This window comes from Rhinopithecus bieti, unplaced genomic scaffold (genome assembly GCF_001698545.2).
Source record: "Rhinopithecus bieti isolate Rb0 unplaced genomic scaffold, ASM169854v2 scaffold_76302, whole genome shotgun sequence".
NCBI lineage: Eukaryota > Metazoa > Chordata > Mammalia > Primates > Cercopithecidae > Rhinopithecus > Rhinopithecus bieti.
Genome location: NW_016828491.1, coordinates 62,002 through 85,176, shown reverse-complemented (window position 1 = coordinate 85,176; position 23,175 = coordinate 62,002).

Here is a 23,175-nt window from a genome sequence, read left to right as displayed (position 1 = left end):
AAAAAGAAATGATCCAACGGGAGCAATTTAGTACAAACTCTAGTACTGCCATTATGATATAATGGCAAAATAAGAAACAAATCAAATAAATGTTGTAATTAATTAGGTCACAGTTCTAGGCCCTTGTCTCTTCTCTTTATTCTCTTGCTTAGCAATCTGAACTACACACAAAGTCCCAATCAACATCCATTTGCTAATGATCCTCAAATTTGTATCTGCAACCCAGAACTCACTTTTTGAGCTCCCTGTATATCCAATTGCCTCTTGACTTCTCAGCTTGCAGCTCTCCAGTGCAAATAAAACATGAGTAATATAGTATCCACAAGCTTCTCCCTCAACATGGGTCTTCTCATTTTTCAAACTGAGTGAAGGTAGAAAGAAATAGCCATGGTCATCTTTGATTTCTGCCATCAGCAAGTCTTATCCTTTTTTCCTTCTAAAATATATCTCAAATACATCCATTTCTGTGTCTTATTTCTGGCCCTTCTCTGTATTGAGCTAGCATTCTCTCCCACCTGTACAAGCCTCCTGCCTTGTCTCCCCTGAGTCCAGGCTTTCCTCCAGTCTTCACCCCTTCCAACTTGCTTTTCCAAAGACAGTGTGAATGATCTTTTTAAACTCAGATATAATCACATTACCTCTAACTAAAAACCTTTTAGGGATTCTCAATGAGCTGTGATACTGTAAAATATCTTAACAAGGCTCACATGAGCGTGGGCCTTTCGGCTTTTCTGTGCTAACACCACACTGCCCTTCTTTTTGTTTCTCAATTGCATCATGCTGTCACCTGACAGAGGTTTCTGCCACATGCTGCCCCTACACCACACCACTTCAGGTTCCAACCCAGGACATGTTTGTCTTGATTTTTATTCAAGTTACTGCTTATCACTTTTCATCTCTCATCACAAACATCACTTCTACTTTTTTTTCTTCTTCTTCTTTTGAGGTGGAGTCTTGCTCTGTCACCCAGGCTTGAGTGCAGTGGTGCCATCTTGGCTCACTGCAACCTCTGCCTCCCAGATTCAAGTGATTCTCCTGCCTCAGTCTCCCAAGTAGCTGTGATGACAGGTGCCAGCCGCCATACCCGATTAATTTTTGTATTTTTAGCAGAGATGAGGTTTCACCATATTAGCCAGACTGGTCTTGAACTCCTGGCTTCAGGTGATATTAGCCAGGCTGGTCTTGAACTCCTGGCTTCAGGTGATCCACTCGCCTCAGCCTCCCAAAGTGCTGGGTGATGCTTGAGCCAACATGACTGACCTCAAACATCATTTCTTTATGGGAACTTTCTCTGACCCACAAGCCTAGGAAAGATTCCTCCGGCTTCTGCTGTCATATAATTTTATTTTTTTCTTTCATATTTCCTAGCTAAATTTTTACTTGAAATTATTTCATTAATGCCTGGCTCATAAGCTTTATGAGAATGCAGACTGTAGTCATTTGCTAGGGTTGCTGTAACCAAATACTTATTCACAAAACGAGGTGCTTCAACAACAGAAATTTATTGTCTCACTTTCCCGAAGGCTAGAAATCTGAAATTAAGGTAATGTGAGAGTCAGTTTCTTCTACGGGCTGTGAGGGAAGTATATGTTCCTAGGCCTCTGTCCTTGATTTGTAGATGGCTGTCTTCTATTGATGTCTCTTCATATAGTCTTCCCTCTATGCATGTCTGTGTCCAAATTTCCCCTTTTTATAAGGATGCCAGTCATATGGGATTAAGGTCCACAATAATGGTCCTTAGTCCATTTTAACTAATTACATGTGCAATGACTCATTTCCTGAGTAAAGTCACATTTTGATGCTCTGGGGAACATATATATTTGGGGGACACAATTCATCCTATAACAGGGATCGTGTCTGTTTTGCCCACCATTGTGTTTCCAGTTGCTAAACAGTGACACAGCAATAAGTAAATAAAGAGATGAATGATGTTTTCTAGTATTTATTGAGCCAAAACTAGCTGGTATGGAGATTATCTTCTGAACATGAAAGGATTTATTCCTTTGTTATTTCTTCTCTTCTATCGTAACCATAAATTTTTGACTTAAGAAAGGAAGAAGACATAGGAATATAGTTTGTTCATAAAAACAACATATAACAACTGAGACCAATACCTGAGTCAAATTATGTGACTGTAATAGAGAGGCTATGCCTTTGTGAGAATTCGATAACTTTTTGTGGACGAGAAACAGAGAAGAGAAAGGCAGAACTAGGGAAGGCACTCTGTTCCCTATGGTTTCAAGGATTTGGAAACATGATGTGTGATATGGAAAGAGAATAGCTCTGCTGCTCTCCATCCCTGAGATACTAAATGAAGCATACTGTATCCTCCAAAGATAACCAGAATAAAATTCCCCATAACAATGCTCTTCTGCAATAGAGTTTTGTCATTCCCCCATCAAGAGGTAGAGCCTATCTTGTGACTGCTTTGATCAATAGAATATCGCCAAAATGATACTGTGTCCATTTTGTGTATAGTCCTTAACTGATCCATCAGTTTTATTCCTTTTTCCCTCGGAAGTCAAACACCAGGTAAGAAGTATGACTATCCTAAGGCCACCATCCTGTCAGAAGAGCAAGCCACGTGAAGAAGCCCATGGAATATGAGAGACCATGTGGAAAGAAGGAAAGAAGAGGACAAGGAACATGGGAGCACCACATCTGGGAGTAAGGAAACCATCTTGAATTCAAGCCTGATTGAGCCTTCAGCCAGTCCCAGGTGCCAGCTGACTGCAAACCTGAGTTCTCTAATGAGAACTGACCACCTGAGCTCCCTCAATCCTCAGTAACTGTGAAAAATAATAATACATTGTTATTGTAAGATATTCAGTTTCAGAGTGGTGGGTTATGCAGCAGTAAAAGTAACTACAGCCACCCTGTAAATGCTGTGTTAATTCCTACCATATAGCAGGTACTGAATGTGGTGGCATTGAATGGATAAACTCATCTCCAAGGTTCAAAGGCAATGAACATAGAGAATAGAGAGAAATGAATCTTATCAGCAAGATGTGAAAAGCCTCCTATTATAAATTTTCTTTGAAAAGCTCCCTTCACTGGAAAGCTTTCAAGGTTTTATGAGAATTAACTTTAAATGGTTTATTTCTACATTAAATCAGGTAAACAGGCCTTGAGAACCAGAGACTTTGGGGAGAGAGTTCCTGGTCCTGAGGACTAGCAGTGTAAAATAATCCCTTGGATGACAGCTTAAAACTGAGAATTTTACTCCTAGAAAGTATTAAGATTTGAAAAGAAGACATTTATACCTATATCTGATGGCTCATCAAAGGGTTACCCTCTTTATTTCCCCACCCCTACCCAGACCCAAAACCCAGTCTGGATCATTTGACTGAATATTTTTTTTGTAAGAAATCAGAGTAATACAAAATCTTTAGCTGGAGACTTACCCCTGGCAAATTCATCAACCTCTAGTTGCGTTAATGTTTACTTTGTTAAACGCTAAGATCATAAAGAAAATGGTTACATTTTATCAACCCTGCATAGGGTTAAAATAACTTTGTGCATCAAGGCAAACTGTTACCTGCAGAACTAAGTTTCAGATTTTACAAAAACACTTTGCACAGCTAAATGTGTAACTGTCCAGGTACAGGGAAAAAAACTTTATATTGAAGCTCTCAGACATGTAATTCTGAACACTTACATGTGTTCTGAATACATACATGCATTCTTTTTTGCACTTCCAGGCCCATACCTGTACACTACATGTGTGCACACACACCTCTTCTCAAAGGTCACACCTCAACTTTTCTAGCTATACTCATGTCACCCAATTGCCATCTCTTTAATTTCTTTAAAAATTAAAACATACTTTCAACCAAAAGTGCTACATATTTATTACAGAAAATTTACAAAATACAGAAAGGTATTTTTAAGAGATTCTCCAACTGTGTAGCTTTATTTTCCTGCTGCAGCTGCCACTGCACACTCCTCTGTGTGTGCCTCATAATTCCAGTCTTGCTGCAGCCTCTGAAGTATAAGGGCAGTAGAACTAGCCACAAGAACCTTCCAAGTTTGGGTGAGAACTATGCTCCATGCAGAAGATGTTTAATAACTGGCTCTCTAAATATAGTGCAGATATGAGTATTTGTTGATATTTTCATTTACACTAACAAGATGAAAAATACATAAATGAAACAATAAAGACATACTTTGGAACATTACCTCTTTATCAATCACCCTAAGCAAATTCTTTGTTGAATAAGATAATTTTCAAGTACCAGAAGAATATTTTCTCAATTGTTAGTTGCAACATTACAGCTACAGACCAGACACACTTTTAAATTTAATTTGCACCATTTTCTTAAACCTAAACAATCAATAAAACAATACATCAAAATGATAGAACTTATGCCTTTTCTACTGGACCATCATTGATGTTTTTAAGCATGCTATGATTCAAGGCAGGTCTTGTTCTATGAATCCATAACTGGTTGTGGAGTCCTCTTCTGTTTTAAAATTCAATTAATATGGTTATAACTCAAGAAATAAATGACAAGCACACCAGTTTAAATGCTTATTTTGTATCTTAGCACCAATTAAAGATTGATTCCATGGTATTATATTACACCTATTAGTATTCAAAGGCCACATAATTTACACTATTTATTTCCACTCTGGGTAGTTTTCAAAGAATATACCATATTTCTATTTACAGGATTATCTCCTGAGAAGTAAGAAATAGGTTATAATTTCCTGCACGTGCCATTTGATTTTTAAAAGTTTTTTTAAACTTTTTTTTGTGGAGGTAAAATACATGTATAAAACTTACTATGTTTACCAGTTTGCTTTAAAAAACAGACTGAGCATAAGCTAAAAAACTTCAACAATAGTCCTTCTTTATAACCAAAGTGTCATTGTCAGTCAGACTATTTTATTATAATTGTTTACATTTTAGAAATCATGAATGTGCAGGTATCTTACTTGGGAAAATTCTGAGAATTGTCTTGCATTTATTCAGTAAAACACTTGTAACCCTATAATATTTTTGAACCAATGGAACACCAACACCCAGTAGAAGGAGTTCTGATGTACCTTCAGATAGGTGGCTAAAAGAAAAACCTGCTTATTTAAAAGAAATGATGAGTATTAGTGGACAAAGGAATGGAGCCATCACAAGTATGTATTCTTTGAACTTTCCACATGCATCTTTTCATGGCTGAATATACTTCTAACTATGACATTTAAAAAATTTCTTAGACCAGCATCTATTTTAACTCATCATGCTTGAGATATAGTCAACTATAAAGGAAAGTTACAGAGAGCTACAGGCAAATCTTGACTTTGAATCTAAACTGACCGGCCAATGTAGACTCCACTTACACATAAAATGCTACACTGGAAACAAAAATACTAAGCATTTCAGATAGAAAAACCAAAAGCAACCACTGTGGGAGCTTAAAATTCTGAAGTAAAGCATTATATGATATTAAAATTCTCTTTTATCTCTCTGTTGACAGCATTCAGCAGAGTAGCAAGGAATGGTAATGCAGTTTTCAGAGAGAAAATATGCAGAGGAATTGCATATTTGGATCACTCTGTGTTCATTCATACTAAGACAAAATTACCCCACCAAAAGATATTCTATTTACTATAAGTAGTATATTCTCTTTACTATAAGCAATGTATCAGCAAAATAATATTATTTTATCAGTCAGAATGCAATTACCACTGCAACACATTTTGGCTATTTTAGACACTGTGTCTCATATTCCCAAACTTTAGGAGGACTCTGTCTTCTTACTTTACAGATATGGTGATTCTGATCTTTGAGAACGAGAAGTAGCTCAGGAGACCTACTATAGAAATGTTAGATATTAAAATATAACATTGTGAGACAGTTTTGGTCTAGGGTTGTTGGATGTTACTTTTTCACATTTTCTTACATTCCAGAGCTGAGCAAACTAACCTGGGATGCACCATGCATTCTTAGTTACCTTATGCCTAATTAAGTTCCTTTCAAACTTGGCATCCTTCATACAAACATTCCATTGTGGAAATGGCAGTCAAGGAGAAGGTTCATGGTGGCCAAGATGCTGAAAGTGAAATTTCTTTTTTAGAGACTCTCAGCCAGACTCCCAGAAGACTTCTCATAGAATCGTGGTGCTTTCTCTTAAAGAGTGAAAGTCAAAGTGTGGTCTGATCTTAGAATGGGACAGTGGGGTCCACCACAGCACAGCCTCTGGAAGGAGAATAAATAGAACTGGTGCTTGGATAGAACTGGTGCTCTGCGGCTTCATCATTTTCATCAAGAAAACAGATCTGAAGGCTGCAGATCTGAACAAATTATAATTCTCATCTCTATTAAGCACTTTATTCTAATTGTTTACCACCTCTACTAAATTTACTCAAAATAACTGAAAGACATTTATGGGCCTAAATTCTGAAAACTTGTTGTTGGTTTTGCACTTGATAACTTCATAATAAACATTATTTAGTCAAATAGTAATGGGTTTGATATTTAATAGAATGAGATTTGAATCTCAGCTATACTCCATTTGTAAAATATAGATAATAATTTTTCCTAACGTCCTTAGGATTGAATGTGATAATATACATAGGCTTAGCACACACTAATAGTTCAATGAATTATTACACTTATCTATTTTCATTGGCATTATTACTATTGGAGGACTTTTTCTAATTAAAGAAATTATTTCTGTGGTGTCTGTAACACCAAATTACCTATGAAAACATAAAAGTGTTTATAGGGAGATTATTCACAAATAATATAAAAACTACATTTCTTTTCAAATAGAAAAAGTCTATATTGTTTTCTAGTGATAATGTTAGTATATGTTCCTGATAAATTTTAAAGTAAGAAGTTAATGATAAAAAGTAAACCTCTCTCCTAATTTTATAACTCCAAGATTTAAATTTACTCTTTCAGATTTATTAAAATGTGTACTTATACGTATAGATATATAAATATGTATTTTTGAGTCGTCTTTAATTTGGCTTGGTAGTATGACCCAGAGATTTTTATACATCATTACACAGAGAAAACCCATTATTCTTAGGTTGCACATAGTGTTCCATAATTTTGATAAACTATAATTTTATTTATCATAATAGTACAGGATGTTAAGTGTATTTCAAACTTGTAGTGATCTCAAATTATAATAAAATAAAGTTACATGCTAGAGAATGGTTGCCAATTTTGTGATATTTTATCAGAATTAATAAAGGACATATAGTGGGGTTGATATAATTCTTTTTAGATTAATAATGAATAAGATAGTATTTTAAACATCCTAAAGCCACTTAAATGCTAGTACATATTTTAAAGGCCAGAGTGTTCTTTGCCCACATCACAGCAAAAGTTTAAGCACATATTTGCAGGATATATCTTGAAAGAGAGAAATGTGTCAAAATGAGATAAATGAAGATATTTCAATGACATTTACCATCAGATGAAATAGACAGTACAGTGGATGTAGGAAAAAAAATGGAGGCACTCAAGACATATTATTGAGATTTAAGGCAAAAAAGTGGCTCTACCCAGTCTTCATGATACTCATTAGAAGAGCATGGTATGAGAAGACTGAAAGTAAAGATGAATTCCATTTTGATAAATTGTTTTATTTTAACTCAAACAAGTAGAAAATACATTTCAGAATGCATATGAAATATTGCAAAAGAGATGAGTCATCAAAAACTTATATATACATAGAATCCCAGTTTATAATTAATTAGATTTCAGAATTACACACCAGCAAACCTGATTATGATCACAAAGATGAAGTCATAAGTAGCTTATGTACTACTAGGCTTATGAGTATACCGAGGAAAAAATGTTGTGTCCACGATACACCCATGGGGATCCACTATGACAAATCATATTGTGCTAACAGTCTAATTTTTAAGTTGTTTCACTAAATTTGCAGATTACAGGAATCTTGTCAATATAGTTAATCAGAAAATTAGCAAAATAAAAGAAAAGTCATCCTTGCTCTGGTTTTGGGTAAGATGATGTGTGAACTACCAGTTTCTAAGTTCTTTAGAAGAATGAGTCTCAAGCTATCCCTTAATCATTTTTCTACGTGAAGTTTTACAGTTTTGAGGTGAAATCAAAGATGAAATCTGTATTATGTTTTTCAGGTGACTCAAAACTAGGGAGGACAACTGAGTGCAGATTCAAAATATTTCAGAGTGATGTGAAACATTAATAGAAATTTGATCAATCCTAAACTTAAAATCTCATAGTTGCTGCTATGGCAAGCCTTACCTGGCTCGCATTGTGTATTCTTGGTTAATGAAGCACAGGGTTTCTGTTCAGAGAACTGCATTAAATTTGAAATTATTGGGCTGCCATTTTAAACTTACCAAAAACAAAGGGTTCAATCTTAGGCAAGTCAGTTAACAGTTTATCTTAGAGACAAAATGAAATTCCCACTGATATTATTTATAAAAAAGTGAGACTGTCAACTCATCTCCATTTCTTCTCTCCCTTGTTCCTGTCATAGGGTATTTATTGAATGCCTACTTTATGACAGTTTCTATGCTAGATGATACAGGAATTATCTGAAAAGATAAGTTAGAAAAGTGTCTTGCTATCAAAACGTTTATAATTATATAATTGTGGCCACATGGTAGAGTGTACAGAGGAAGGACTTCAGAATGAAAAGATTCAAACTCAAATTTTAATTTTCTATTTTAAATGAGGCCTTTGGGTGACTTACTAAAACTTCTTGAACCCCTTTCCCCTCATTTTTAAAATGGAGAAAATAATGTTTATTTCATAATGTTACTATGAGAATAAAATACAATAATATAATATTATTAATAGTAAATATTTAATAAAGGTCATAATTTACAGAAGAGTTTTAGGCTTGAATATCTACAATAAAAGGAGGGAGCAGTAAGCACCACAAAAAAGGTTTGATTGAAGTCCTGTTGGAGCTAAAAGACCCTTTTTAATCTCTGATTTTATCTTCTAATTATAAACTTATATAATGGAAACTTTCAAATATACACACAAAAAGACCCACAGTACAATAAACCCTCATGTACCCACTACACACCTTCAATAATTATTAACACATTTTCCTCTTAATTCTTCTTGCTTTTCTTTAGTTTGTTTATATTATCATTTTCTCCTCTAACTACTGTTACACTTTGATTTCTTTAACCCAGAAGCTAATTAAGGGAGGCAGAATAGCAAAGTGGTTGAACACACACACACACACATACACACTGTAATTAGATTGCTTTGTTTATATTCCACATACATAAGTTACTCTCTCTGTAACTGGACACATCTTATATCTCTCTTGTCATAAGCTTCTTCATCCATAAAATGAAAATAATAATAAAGATTTTGTGAAGATTATACAAGCTGATTAAGACAAAAATCTCAGCAAACTGCAAGTATATAGTAAACATTCAATAGACATTAGCTATTATTATAATTTCCAAGTGATTTGAATTGATTTGTTTATGCTGATGTTATTAATTACTAGTTTCATAGCATTGATTATGGAGAATGTGGACTATAACATTTCTTGATTCTTGATTTATGGATTGAAATTATGCTCCTGAAACAAGGTCAATCTTTTGCAAATATTCAATGGGTCCTTAAAAGAAGATCTATTCTCAGTTTTTAGGGTAAATAAATTCAATATTAGCTATATATCAAGCTAACTGTTTATTTCTCCATTTTCATAACTATTTATGGCCCTTTTTATTTTTAATGACTTGAAATTCCTTTAAAGCCTAATAATATTTTGTATACCTTTTGTTTTCACATCATCAACCAAAGCACCTCAAGGGTAATAAAAGAGTCATATTCTTCTATCCACAGTCCTTGTCTCCAGCCTGGCACTAGGTAAATGACTCAGCGATTTGCCAGTGCCACTCTATTTGATAAGCTCTCTTCACACTCTCCTTTTGGCTAAAACCTCATCATTCTTAAACCTTAACTTCACTTAATTTCCCCATAGATTAAGTCTTGGTTTTATGTGTTTCTTATAATGTCCTGTGCTTTTCCTTCCTATCATTTATTAATTTGTAATTCTACAGTTATTTATTGCTCTAGAATGTAAGCCCATGAGCTATAGAGAATTGTGATTTATTCACGTCTCTATGCCCAACACACTACACAGAGCCTGGCCACAAAAGTTTAGAATCCTAGTTCTGAGCCGTAGAAACAGTCAGAATTCCTCAGTTAAAATATTGTCTTTGCCACTTACCAACAGTGTGACTTTGGGCAAGCCACTTAGTTTTCAAGCATTGGTCTTCTTTATCTATAAAATTGAGATAATTTATTATACCTACATTACAGAATCATTTGAGTGTTAAATGAGATGAATTTATAAGGCAACTAAAGCACTGGCAGCTATATGCCAAGCATGTTTCTAGGGATTGCGGGCATGATAGTAACTGAGACAAATGAGGTCCTTGCTCTTGTGAATTCATATTCCAGAAGGAGAATAAAAGGAGGAAAAAAAAAAACAAATAATCAAGATAAAGTTAAGAAATGATACGTGAAATTTAAAGAAGGAGAAGAAAAGAGGAAGAGGAAGAGGAGGATAAAGAAAAGAAGGTTAATGTGTGAAAAGTAAAGGGAATCAGATATTTGGATAAGCTTATACTGAGTGTTCAAGGGTGTCCTCTCTGCGAACATGGTATTTAAGCTGATATTTAAATAGCAAGAAGAAACTAGCCATGTAAGTGAGTAAATGAGAGAAGAACAATCTAGTCAGAGGGATCAGCAAGGCTCTGTCATAGAAATGAGCTTTGGGTAACTGGAGACAGCAAGAAAGCCAGTGTGGCCAGAGTACAATAAGCAAGAAAGAAATTAGAGGTAATATTATATTGTAAGTTAGACAGTGGGAGAGAAAGAGCCAGAAGCCAAAATATACTTAAAATCCTGCTTGGCACACAGTAATAACTCAATAATATTAGCCAGTTTAGTTGCTAGTATTGTCATGTTATAGTTTTATTTATTTTTTCTTAGAACTAATAAATTACTTTTGAATGAATAAGTCAATGTCTGAATAGAAATGAAAATGAATGCTCCCAGGAAATGTAAAATTCAAGGCATAGAAAAATTGAGGAACTTACTAAGGTTCATTTGCCTCTTGGGCATAGGAAAATTGAAGAACTTACTAAGGTTCATTTGCCTCTTGCCTAGCACAGACATATAAGGCATCCTTAGAAGGATTGAAAGTAGATATTGGAGATACAATCATAAATTTGACATCGCTTTCAGGGTGGCACAATTAATTGTAATATGAAGTCAAAGAAGCCTCGTGCTTCAAAAGAAGGACAACCAATGTTTTCTGTATGTTGACTGGAGGTAGAGAACATTGCTTGTCATTAAAGTAGAGTGTAATCAGTCTGCTACAGACTGATAAGCTTCCATTTCCTCCTTTTCTGTCACCACACCTTGCTTTTCTCCTGGAAGGACCCTCTGCCCTATTTTTAGTATTTGTGATTTTAGTGAGATGGCATCTTCTTCATGCCTCTTAATTTGGAACACTTGCATGCCTTAGGCCATATTGATGAGTTCAAAGAAAATTGTGTCATACAAGTTGGTTTTTTGTTGTGTTTTGTTTTGTTTTTTATCATAAGCAAATTCCGGACCTTGGATGAAACTACTTGAGAAAACTACCCTTTTCAACTAGCTATGATATAACCCTAAGGTTGGCATGCACTTTGTGGCCTCAAGGAGAGACAGCTCCAGCTTATAACTGGAGGTAAAGAAAGAGGTCAGAGAACAACTACTGAAGACGTTGAGGAGTATCTGGATCCCACTTTGCTTAAATACCACTCTACTGTCTCATTATTAAGGCAAAACATTAATTACTTTTATACTTAAGTCCATCTGAATCAGCTCTTCTGTCACTTGCAAAGAAATGAGACTTTGTTGAAAGATACATTTTAAAAGATGGATGGTATCTGGGCATTTAAACAAAGATTAGAGAAAACATCAAATTATCTAACTAATACTAACTGCTACAAAAATGTAAGATGGCTTTATTATATAGCCTGCCAGACTTTAGATCACTTTTGTTGGCTTTACATATATGTGTTTTGGGATTTTTTGTTTGTTCCTCCTTTTCTTCTTAATATAGAAGACATGATATGTCTGTATGTTGACTGAACTCTGCTGTCCATTTCCCTTAGGCACTTTTCCCTGATAACCTCTGAGGTTCTCCAATCAGAGCTTTGTCAGCCTGAAATGCAAAGCAAGCTATGCCAAAGCAAAAACTTCACCAAAGTTAAACAAGCAAAGGAGACTTTATTCTAGACTATTGCAATAAGGAGAGAGGCAGAACTCGGTCTGGAATTAATTCCACTGGAACAAAGGGCAGGAGAGTTTTTAAGAGCCTGGGTGGCATCAGGGAAAGGGAGATCTTAGGCCATCTGTGGTTGCTAGTTGGCCTTACCCAAAGAAGAAAATAAAAACATTCTTTCTCATATCTTTGTGACCAAAGGTAGTTTTACAACATGGAGCAAGTAGTTCACCTAATTCAGGTTCCTACTCTCCCATGGAAACTATGGAAATAGGGGTGGTATCTCAGTTAATATTTACATTTCAAAGAGCTAGCACCCTGGTCCTTGAAAAAAATCTGTCCTAGGTAGAAAGGGAACGTTAAAAAGATTTACATCTCAAAGGGGCAGAGAAATAATTTATACTTTCAAGTTTTCTAAGAAAAATGCTCTAAGCAAAGAGTCAGAGCTTAGAGTCTGTAAGAAACCTAAGTTTTGTCAAGCTGAGAAAAACATTAAGGCCCCATTAGTCAACCAATGTGAGATATGCTGAATGTTCCCCCAAGCACTGTCTTTGTGTGAGCAACTGCATAAATGGCTCGGGCACCTCTTTGGATTTGCTCAGTTGTAAAGCTATTGAGACTTTCAGACTCAGTTCTCTGGAAACATAAATCAGCGCCACTCTAGCTGAGACTGTCTTTCAAGATTAGGCTGGTGACAAGGACAGCTTGTCCTCCACAGATGGAAATTCTCAAACCATTCCACTTGTAAAACTTAGAAAGTAACTATCTTTCAGGGCTGTTGCAAAGATAATAAAAGCACATAAAAACCCCAAACATGGTAATAGACACTTAGCAGAGAGTAAAAAATAATCTGCTAATTAGTAGTATTCACTTTCCAAAGGCACGTTTTGAATTTCAGAATTTAAAGGACTTGAATGGTTACTAAACCAAAGATTTATATTGGGGACCTGTGGACTGAATTCTGCCTACAGCCATGTTTTATTTGTTCTATGTGATTATTCGTTTTTTGTATGTACTTTGTTTTTACAGATTCAGCTTAGTTGGCAATGTTTTTTAATTGGGAGATTCCATAGACAAATCTAAATTAAACTATTCTCTTATTGATGGATATTTATTTTTTTTTCAATTTTTTGCTAATATAAATAAACAGTGCTTGAACATGTCTTCCATCAAAGACCAGTGAGTGTCTCTAGGGTAGATTTGGGAATATGAAACTGTTAGATCATAGGGAAGAGACATTTAACATTTTAATAAATGTGACCAAATTACCCCCCAAGGTGCCTGAATCAATCTGCAGTATCACCTGCCACATGACAATGCTTATTTCCTTATGGCTTATTTAATACTTTATAGCGTTTTCTCCAATTTAAGCATTTATAGTTGGGTTTTGTTATTTTGTTTTGCACTTTCCTGATGACTTGTTAGGTGCACCTCTTTTATGTTTATCAGTGGCTTGTGTTTCCTTTTCTATGAATTCCTTAAACTTATTTTTTGACAACCTTCTACAGAGGAGGAGAAGAGTCCAATTATTATTACTATTTTTAGATGGTGGTCTCACTCTGTCACCCAGGCTGGAGTGCCATGGCACGATCACAGCTCACTGCAGCCTTGATCTCCTGGGTTCAGGTAATTCTCCCACCTAGGCCTCCAGACTAGCTGAGATTACAGGCACGTGCCACCATGCCTGGCTTATTTATTTATTTATTGTAGAGCTGGGCTCTTGCTTTGCTGCCCAGGCTAATCTAAAACTCCTGGCCTCAAGTGATCCTACTGCCCCAGCCTCCCAAAGTGCTGGGATTATAGTTCTGAGCCACTGCACCCAGCCCCAAAATGTTTAAATGGCCTCGTCCTCTGAAATATGCCTCTTTTACCCAACCAGATCCTCCCCACTATGATTCCTATTAATGATTCACAACATTGTTTTTAATCAGTTTCCTTTCTAGATCTACAAGGTGGAATTCATTTAATTATTAACACACTTATCAAAGGACTCCATGAGTGTCCTGGCAGCACAAAAAGGCCAAGGAAGAACTTACGAATTTGGAGGTGGGAGTGTCCTGCAACAGAAAGGGAGGTGGGGGAGGATACACAGAAAACAACTTTTCTCAGCCTCTCAAGTTTTAGGAGAATAACTGATGCATAGAAATTATTTATTCAATGAGTGAATATGATACTGCTTAGGATAATGGATTATTACAAATGTAATCAGCTCACATTCTTTTATGCCTGTAATCAAATTTTCCCTTTATGTCAATGAGCTGATTCCAGGGGCCGGCTTGCTGCCATTATGTTAATCCTCTAGGAGTATGTGAACTGCATGCAGTACTTCAAAATGCTTTCCTAAGTTTTTACCTTCTTCACTGTTAACACCTTGGCTGAAAAGATGACAAGCATTTTTGCTTATTTTTAGTTTGTTTGTTTGTTTATTCTCTTACTCTATCCCAAAGCCAAGCCAGTTATTTTACTTTGCCCATTTTGCACTTTTCGAAGAGAAGAGAGAAAAAAATAGAATATTGAATTGTCAGCAAACAGTCTATCTTAAATAATTGAATAACAAGCACTATTATCCCAAAATACCTCCAAAAGAGATGTGCAGAAGATAAGGAGGAAAGCAAAAAGCTCTGAATTTTATAGGGCAAACTGGATAACAGTCTGAAACTACACATTCATGACAATGTGCAAAACAATATAACTACATTCATGTTTTGTATGTGTTTATTTAACACAGATGCCTGGTGCAAAATAGATCATTTCTGAGACGCCTCAACCATCTGCATTAAACTAATAGGCCTGAAGAATGCATGTGAGCATAGCCCAGATTTGTCTGTTTCCAAGCCTCCATTCCAGAATTTAATCTTGTTCATTATTTATGCAACAGACATCTAAATCAACTTACAAAATGAAGAGAAAGAAACAACCTACCTTTGAGTCAATAGCTCTAATTTAAGTGAGAATGTTGTTTACAGTGGGTTATTAAAATGCTTTGTGTGGCTCTGTCTTAGGTAACTTTCTGCCACTTCTTCTGGGAAAGCACGCCAGTTTAAAGACTTGCCTATTAAAACTTTGCTGATATTCAGCCTAACTCAACAATTTCTCTTTTTTTTAATTGCTCCTTCTCCCTCTTGAGCTCCCGTAAGATCCACAGAGCCAAGCACCACTCCTGATTGCCCTGCTTGCTTTAAGTTTCCAGCTTTCAGTCTGTATATCTTCATTTGAAGAGTTGTCCAGTTGTCTCTTGAAATAGACTCCTTTCCTGTTTTCATGAGATGCCCTGAAACATATGATACTCTCTCATCTAACCTCCTTAGAATCACAGGATGGTACAGCAGGAAAGTCCATAAAGACCTCAACAATTTCGTTTCTCTTCCCAGATATATTAAATGACTTATCTTGCCATGCAAGTAGCTGGTGAGAGAGGAAGGGCCAGAGCTCAAACCTGGAATTGTAGGACAGAAACAAAAACTGCTCACAAGGTTCAGGGAATTAATATAGATAAATGAAGTGGTCCAGGTGTATGACAATAGCTAGAAAGTGCGTGGGATGGATGGAATGTGTGTGCTCATCTGGAGAGGAATGCTCTTCATAAAAGGGTCAGTTGTTAGTCAAAATCACCATCACCTGCTACTCCGAGTCTTCAAGAAAATCAGTATTTTAATGTTTGGGTGAAACAACCTGGTTTTAAAAATATTTTCAACTAATTAAAATTATTGTAAAATTCTCTGCAGAGAAACCAAAACATGGCTGAATCTAGCCTGCAGGACAATCATTTATACATAATACTAGAGAATCTCATAATATTTCTCTTAAAATTGCACACTGACATTAAGAGCTGTAAGTGTTCTGAATAGTCATGGAATCCATCTACCACAGTTCATAAATGTTAGACGTGGAAGAAAACGATAGCTTGAATTATTGGATCTTTCACACCCATGTTATGCCCTCATCGTGGCCAAGAAGACAGATTTATTTTCCCCTTGAATTTAGGAAGGATTGATTGTGTAGTTTGCTTTTACCAATTATTGGGCAGACAGACATGACGGCAGGAACTGAAGGGAGCTTGCATGGTTGAGCTTGTTCGTTTGCATTCCTGCCTTTGGCTTTGGGTAGGATGCCTCTGAGGACTAAGCTCTGATTTTTAAATCTTGTCCAAATTCCTATCTAAGGGGTCTGGGGAGTCATGCTCTACAAACCATAAATTCTCATCAAGTATGTTTTATTTAACCCTATAATCATGACTTACTTTCCAGTCTGACTCTGGCATAAAATTACGTGGCAAAGAAGAAAGTCAAAATATTTTACCAACATGTTTACCAACCCAAATATTTTACAAACATGTTTCTTTGCCATATTTTGAAATGCTCCTGCAAAGCCGTCCCTTGCGGGGAAAATTTTGCATCTGTAAAGAATATATATATATTTTTTGAGATGGAATTTCACTCTTGTTGCCCAGGCTGGAATGCAATGGCATGATCTCCCCTCACTGCAACCTCCACCCCCTGGGTTCAAGCGATTCTCCTGCCTCAGCCTCCAGAGTAGCTGGGATTACAGGCATGCACCAACAAGTCTAGCTAATTTTTGTATTTTTAGTACAGATGGGGTTTCGCCACATTGGCCAGGCTGGTCTCTAACCCCTAACCTCAGGTGATCCACCCACCTCAGCCTGCACCTTTTAAATGTCTTAATAGGAAACATTTGTCATCTATCATTTCTAAGGGCAGCCACTATAATACTTGAAAAGAACCTTGGTCTCCACAGTCTTTTATCTTAACCTGAACATTTCCTTTCTATTGATTACAGGTCTTTAGACAAACTCAACCAATTGTCAATCAGAAAATATTTAAATTTATCTATAGTCTGGAAGTTCCTCCCCCATTTGAGTTGTCCCACCTTTCTGAACCAAACCAATGTATTTCTTCAATATATTTGATTGATGTCTCACGCCTCCCTAAAATGTATGAAACTAAGCTGCACCCTGACCACCTTGGGCACAGGTTCTCAGAACCTGCTGAGGGCTGTGTCACGGTCACTCATATTCGGCTCAGAATAAATCTCTTGAAATATTTTTCAGAGTTTGGCTCTTTTTGTCAATGCCTCTTAGGTAATGCTGGCCCAAGGAGGATAAGCACATATAAAGCAGACCTAGAATCAAGCTACAGCTTGGAGCTAAGCGTCACGGTGAAGTCAAGCTGGACAGCCCAACCCCCAGACAACCTAGCTTATGGAGATTCTTAAGCAAGAATAATGCATGCTGTTTCATCCATCTGAAAGTCTTGTATTTCTTTGTTACACAGCAGCTACATATACGAGACTTTGGCTCAAGATTACACAGTAAGGTGAGATGGTAGTAATCAGCATTAAAATTCAGGGCTCCAGACCCCCCGTCCCCTTGCCAAGTCCAGTGTATTTCCTACTCTATTTTTTTTCTTAAGTCCTGGTGATCCTCAATCTGCCACTTTCCTTATTTTATACAGTCGGCCTATCTGTCACACTAAGCCAAGAAAATGGCCCTTTGATTCTTCTTTGCAAGACTTTCTTGCAAGAGTGTTTTCAGTCTGTGTATATACCTACCAGAGCTTTGAACACAGCTTTGATTTCCACAAAAAGAAATGAAAATAATCTAGCATGATTCCTTGTCAGCCAATTAGGATTTGCACAACCAGAATTTGAATTTAAATAAAAATTAAACCAATCTCTATGCAAGATAGAGTAGTTTAGAGTTACCACTAATTTAATTGAGGTTGCTTAAATGGCTTGTAATCGGTATGATTGTTGCCAATTGGCTGCATCTTCAGCAAGATAATCAGAACCTGCTCAGCAAATTTCTGTCTCCAAATCAATTAAACTGCAAAACAAATTCTCTTTCTTTTAAGAAAGTTCTATGTCTTGGATTTTACTTTATTTACAGTTAAGCCTTTATTGCATTCTAATGTACTTGTCCAGGAAAAAACATCTCAAATAGTTTAATTTTTTTTCTTTAACTTTGTTTTCATTTTGCCCAGTAATGAATTTCATAAAAAGCCTTACCTCTTTCAGGCTACTGAGGATAATAACAGTACCAACTTCTTAGGGTCATGGTGTTAGTTTTACACATACACTTGCACACGCACACACACACACACACTGTATACATAATTTTCATTTATTTATTTTTATTTTTGAGACAGGGTCTTGCTGTTGCCCAGGGTGGAGTGCAGTAGTGCAATTACAGCTCACTGCAGCGTCTACCTGCTGGGCTTAAGCAGTCCTCCCACCTCAGCCACCCAAGTAGCTAGGACTAAAGGCACACACCACCACTCCTGGTTAATTTTATTTATTTATTATATATTTATTTATTTATTTATTTATTTATTTATTTATTTATTTATTTGAGCTGGGGTCTCACTGTGTTGCCCGGGCTGGTCTTGAACTCCTGTGCTCAAGCAATCCACCTGCCTTGGCCTCCCAAAGTTCTGGGATTACAGGTGTGAGCCATTATGCCCAACCGTTCATACACTTAAAATGGTGCCAAGGCACACACAGTTACAGCTCACTATTAGCAACTTTTCTTATTGTTCATACAGTATGCTATTAAGCTTACTACTCTGCTGTAGATACTCTTGATAGTAATCTGTTTATAACTGATTAAGATGAGGTTGGGTACTTGGCAGGGGAATAGCTTTCTTCTGTCAACCACTCAAATTTCAGAAATTCTCTAACTGTGATCCTAAGTGACATTGTTGGCCTACTAATTATGTCATCTACTTCTCTGGGATGATTAAAATGACAAAAAAAGGACCAGGAGTTAAGAATTAAAACAAAAACAACAACAAAACTTCTGTGTGAGAGAGCTTCATACTGGCCAGTATGATGCTCCTCAGTCTTTAAGGTGCATACAAATTCCCTGATGACTTTGTGAAAGCACAGACTCCAGTCTGAATGGAGTCAGAGTTCTGCATTTCTAACAAGCTCCCAAGGATATAGATGCTGCTGCTCCACAGACCACACTCTTAATAGACTAGACTGAAGGCAATAGTTTTCAAACTTTAATGTACATAAAAATCACCAGTGGCACTTGTTAGATGAAAATTTCTTGGTCTCTCCCTCAGGGATTTTGACACAGTAGACCCTGGAATTTGCATGTCTAACAAGTTCATATTTAGAGACCCAGTTTCTAGGCCTTGATTCTGTGAAAGGGCAGATGTCTACAGTATTGCCCTTTAAAGTCAGTGTCCCAACCTCGCTGTTCAGGGGAGCACTGCTTTACAGGTGCCTAATGCAGTGTACTAAATGAAAAAGCCAGGGGAGTGTGGTTCCACGTGTAGGTCAAATTTTGGAACACTAAATTAAACAGTGTGAAAATGTTCCTTTACTACATGGCCTTTCAGAGCTTGCGTATGGTAATGTGTGTGATGATATTTCCCCACATATTCGGGAACAGAACTTGCTATTTCTGAAATGCCAAGCATCTCCCAGAAGAGTGTTTTCAGGATAAGGACTTGGGAAGTTCTGCCTCTCAGGTGGTTTGACTCTGCTGCTCCCAAGGAGAGAATTAGGCTAGCCATGGTGTTATAATATTGGACTCTGAATCCACTAAATGTTCCTGACAAGTTTCAGGGTAGAGATCTCTCTGTCATGAAAAGTTAACACTCTAAACTTTCTCAAGGATGTTGAAGACAGCATTCCGGTTCTACATGAGTGTTTAACTTAATCATCTAAATGTTATTGTCTAATGTTCTAACTCAGTGTTTTCATCTTAGTGTAAATAGGCCTACAGAATCAGATTATTTCAAAAGGGGAAAGAGGCAGTAAATATATACTGAGCTCCTCCTGAGTAAGCAACTTTTAAATGATTGATTTTTTAAAATCCAACTTTAATAAGATATAATTGACAAATATAGAAATTGTATATGTTCAAGGTGCAAAACATGATGATTTGACATATACACATTCTAAAGTGATTACCACAATCAAGCTAAATAAAACACCCATCACCCCACATACCTCACCTCATGTGTGTGTATGTAAGTGAGAACACTTAAGATCCACTCTTGAGGGCATGCCCAAGATGGCCGAATAGGCACAGCTCCAGCCTCCAGCTCCCAGCATGAACGACACAGAAGATGGGTAATTTCTGCATTTTCAACTGAGGTACCGGGTTCATCTCACTGGGGCATGTCAGACAGTTGGCGCAAGTCCATGGGTGCAGACTGACCAGTGAGAGCTGAAGCAAGGCGAGGCATCCCCTTACCTGGGAAGTGCAAGGGGGAAGGCAATTCCTTTTCCTGCCCAAAGGAAATTGAAACACACAACACCTGGAAAATCGGGTAACTCCCACCCTAATACTGTGCTTTACCAAGGGTCTTAGCAAGCGGCACACCAGAAGATTATATCCCACACCTGGCCCAGAGGGTCCCACACCCACGGAGCCTCCCTCATTGCTAGCACAGCAGTCTGAGATCTAACTGCAAGGTGGCAGTGAGGCTGGGGGAGTGGCGCCCGCCATTGCTGAGGCTTAAGTAGGTAAACAAAGCCACCTGGAAGCTCGAATTGGGTGGAGCCCACCACAGCTCAAGGAGGCCGGCCTGCCTCTGTAGACTCCTCCTCTGGGGACAGGGCATAGCTAAATAAAAAGCAGCAGAAAACTCGGCAGAGGTAAATGCCCCTGTCTGACAGCTTTGAAGAGAGCAGTGGATTTCCCAGCACAGAGGTTAAGATCTGAGAATGGACAGACTGCCTGCTCAAGTGGGTCCCTGACCCTTGAGTAGCCTAACTGGAAGATATCCCCCACTAGGTGCACACTGACACCTCACACCTCACATGGCAGGGTACACCCCTGAGACAAAGCTTCCAGAGCAAGAATCAGACAGCGACACTCGCTGTTCAGCAATATTCTATATTCTGCAGCCTCCGCTGCTGATACCCAGGCAAAGAGGGTCTGGAGTGGACCTCAAGCAAACTCCAGCAGACCTACAGCTGAGGGTCCTGTTAGAAGGAAAACTAACAAACAGAAAGGACACCCAAACCAAAACCCCATCAGTATGTCACCATAATCCAAGACCAAAGGCAGATAAAAACACAAAGATGGGGAAAAAGCAGGGTAGAAAAGCTGGAAATTCAAAAAATCAGAGCGCATATACCCTTCCAAAGGAACGTAGCTCATTGCCAGCAACGGAACAAAGCTATACAGAGAACGACTTTGATGAGTTGAAAGAAGAAGGCTTCAGTTGATCAAACTTCTCAGAGCTAAAGGAGGAACTACGTACCCAGTACAAAGAAACTAAAAACCTTGAAAAAAGAAGGGATGAATGGATAACTAGAATAATCAATGCAGAGAAGACCTTAAAATAACTGATAGTGATGAAAACCACAACACAAGAACTAAGTGACAAATGCACAAGCTTCAGTAACTGACTTGATCAACTGGAAGAAAGAGTATCAGCGATTGAAGATCAAATGAATGAAATGAAGCGAGAAGAGAAGTGTAGAGAAAAAAGAGCAAAAAGAAATGAACAGTCTCCAAAAAATATGGGATTATGTGAAAAGACCAAATCTACGTCTGATTGGTGTACCTGAAAGTGACGGGGAAAATGGAACCAAGTGGGAAAACACTCTTCAGGATATCATCCAGGAGAACTTCCCCAACTTTGTAGGGCAGGCCAACATTCAAATTCAGGAAATACAGAGAACACCACAAAGATACTCCTCGAGAAAAGCAATTCCAAGACACATAATTATCAGATTCACCAAAGTTGAAATGAAGGAAAAAATGTTAAGCGCAGCCAGAGAGAAAGGTCGGGTTACACACAAAGGGAAGCCCATCAGACTAACAGCAGATCTCTTGGCAGAAACTCTCCAAGCCAGAAGAGAGTGGGGGCCAATATTCAACATTCTTAAAGAAAAGAATGTTCAACCCAGAATTTCATATACAGCCAAACTAAGTTTCATAAGTGAAGGAGAAAAAAAATCCTTTACAGACAAGCAAATGCCAAGAGATTTTGTCATCACCAGGCCTGCCCTACAAGAGATCCTGAAGGAAGCACTAAACGTGGAAAGGAACAACAAGTACCAGCCACTGCAAAAACATGTCAAAATGTAAAGTCCATCAATGCCAGGAAGAGACTGCATCAACTAGTGAGCAAAATAACCTGCTAATATCATAATGACAGGATCAAGTTCACACATAACAATATTAACCTTAAATGTAAAGACTAAATGGTCCAATTAAAAGACACAGGCTGGCAAATTGGATAAAGAGTCAAGACCCATCCGTTTGCTGTATTCAGGAGACCCATCTCACATGCAGAGACACACATAGGTTCAAAATAAAGGGATGGAGGAAGATCTACCAATCAAATGGAAAACAAAAAAAAAAAAGCAGAGGTTGCAATCCTAGTATCTGACAAAACAGACTTGTAATCATCAAAGATCAAAAGAGTCAAAGAAGACCATTACATAATGGTAATTCAACAGGAAGAGCTAACTATCCTAAATAAATATGCACCCAATACAGGAGCACCCAGATTCGTAAAGCAAGTCCTTAGAGACTTACAACAAGACTTAGACTCCCATACAATAATAATGGGAGACTTTAACACCCCACTGTCAACGTTAGACAGATCAACGAGACAGAAAGTTAACAAGGATATCCAGGAATTGAACTCAACTCTGCAACAAGGGGACCTAATAGACATCGACAGAACTCTCCACCCCAAAGCAACAGAATATACGTTCTTCTCAGCACCACATCACACTTATTCCAAAATTGACCACATAGTTGGAAGTAAAGCACTCCTCAGCAAATGTAAAAGAACAGAAATTATAACAAACTGTCTCTCAGACCACAGTGCAATCAAACTAGAACTCAGGACTAAGAAACTCAATCAAAACCGCTCAACTACATGGAAACTGAACAACCTGCTCCTGAATGACTACTGGGTNATAA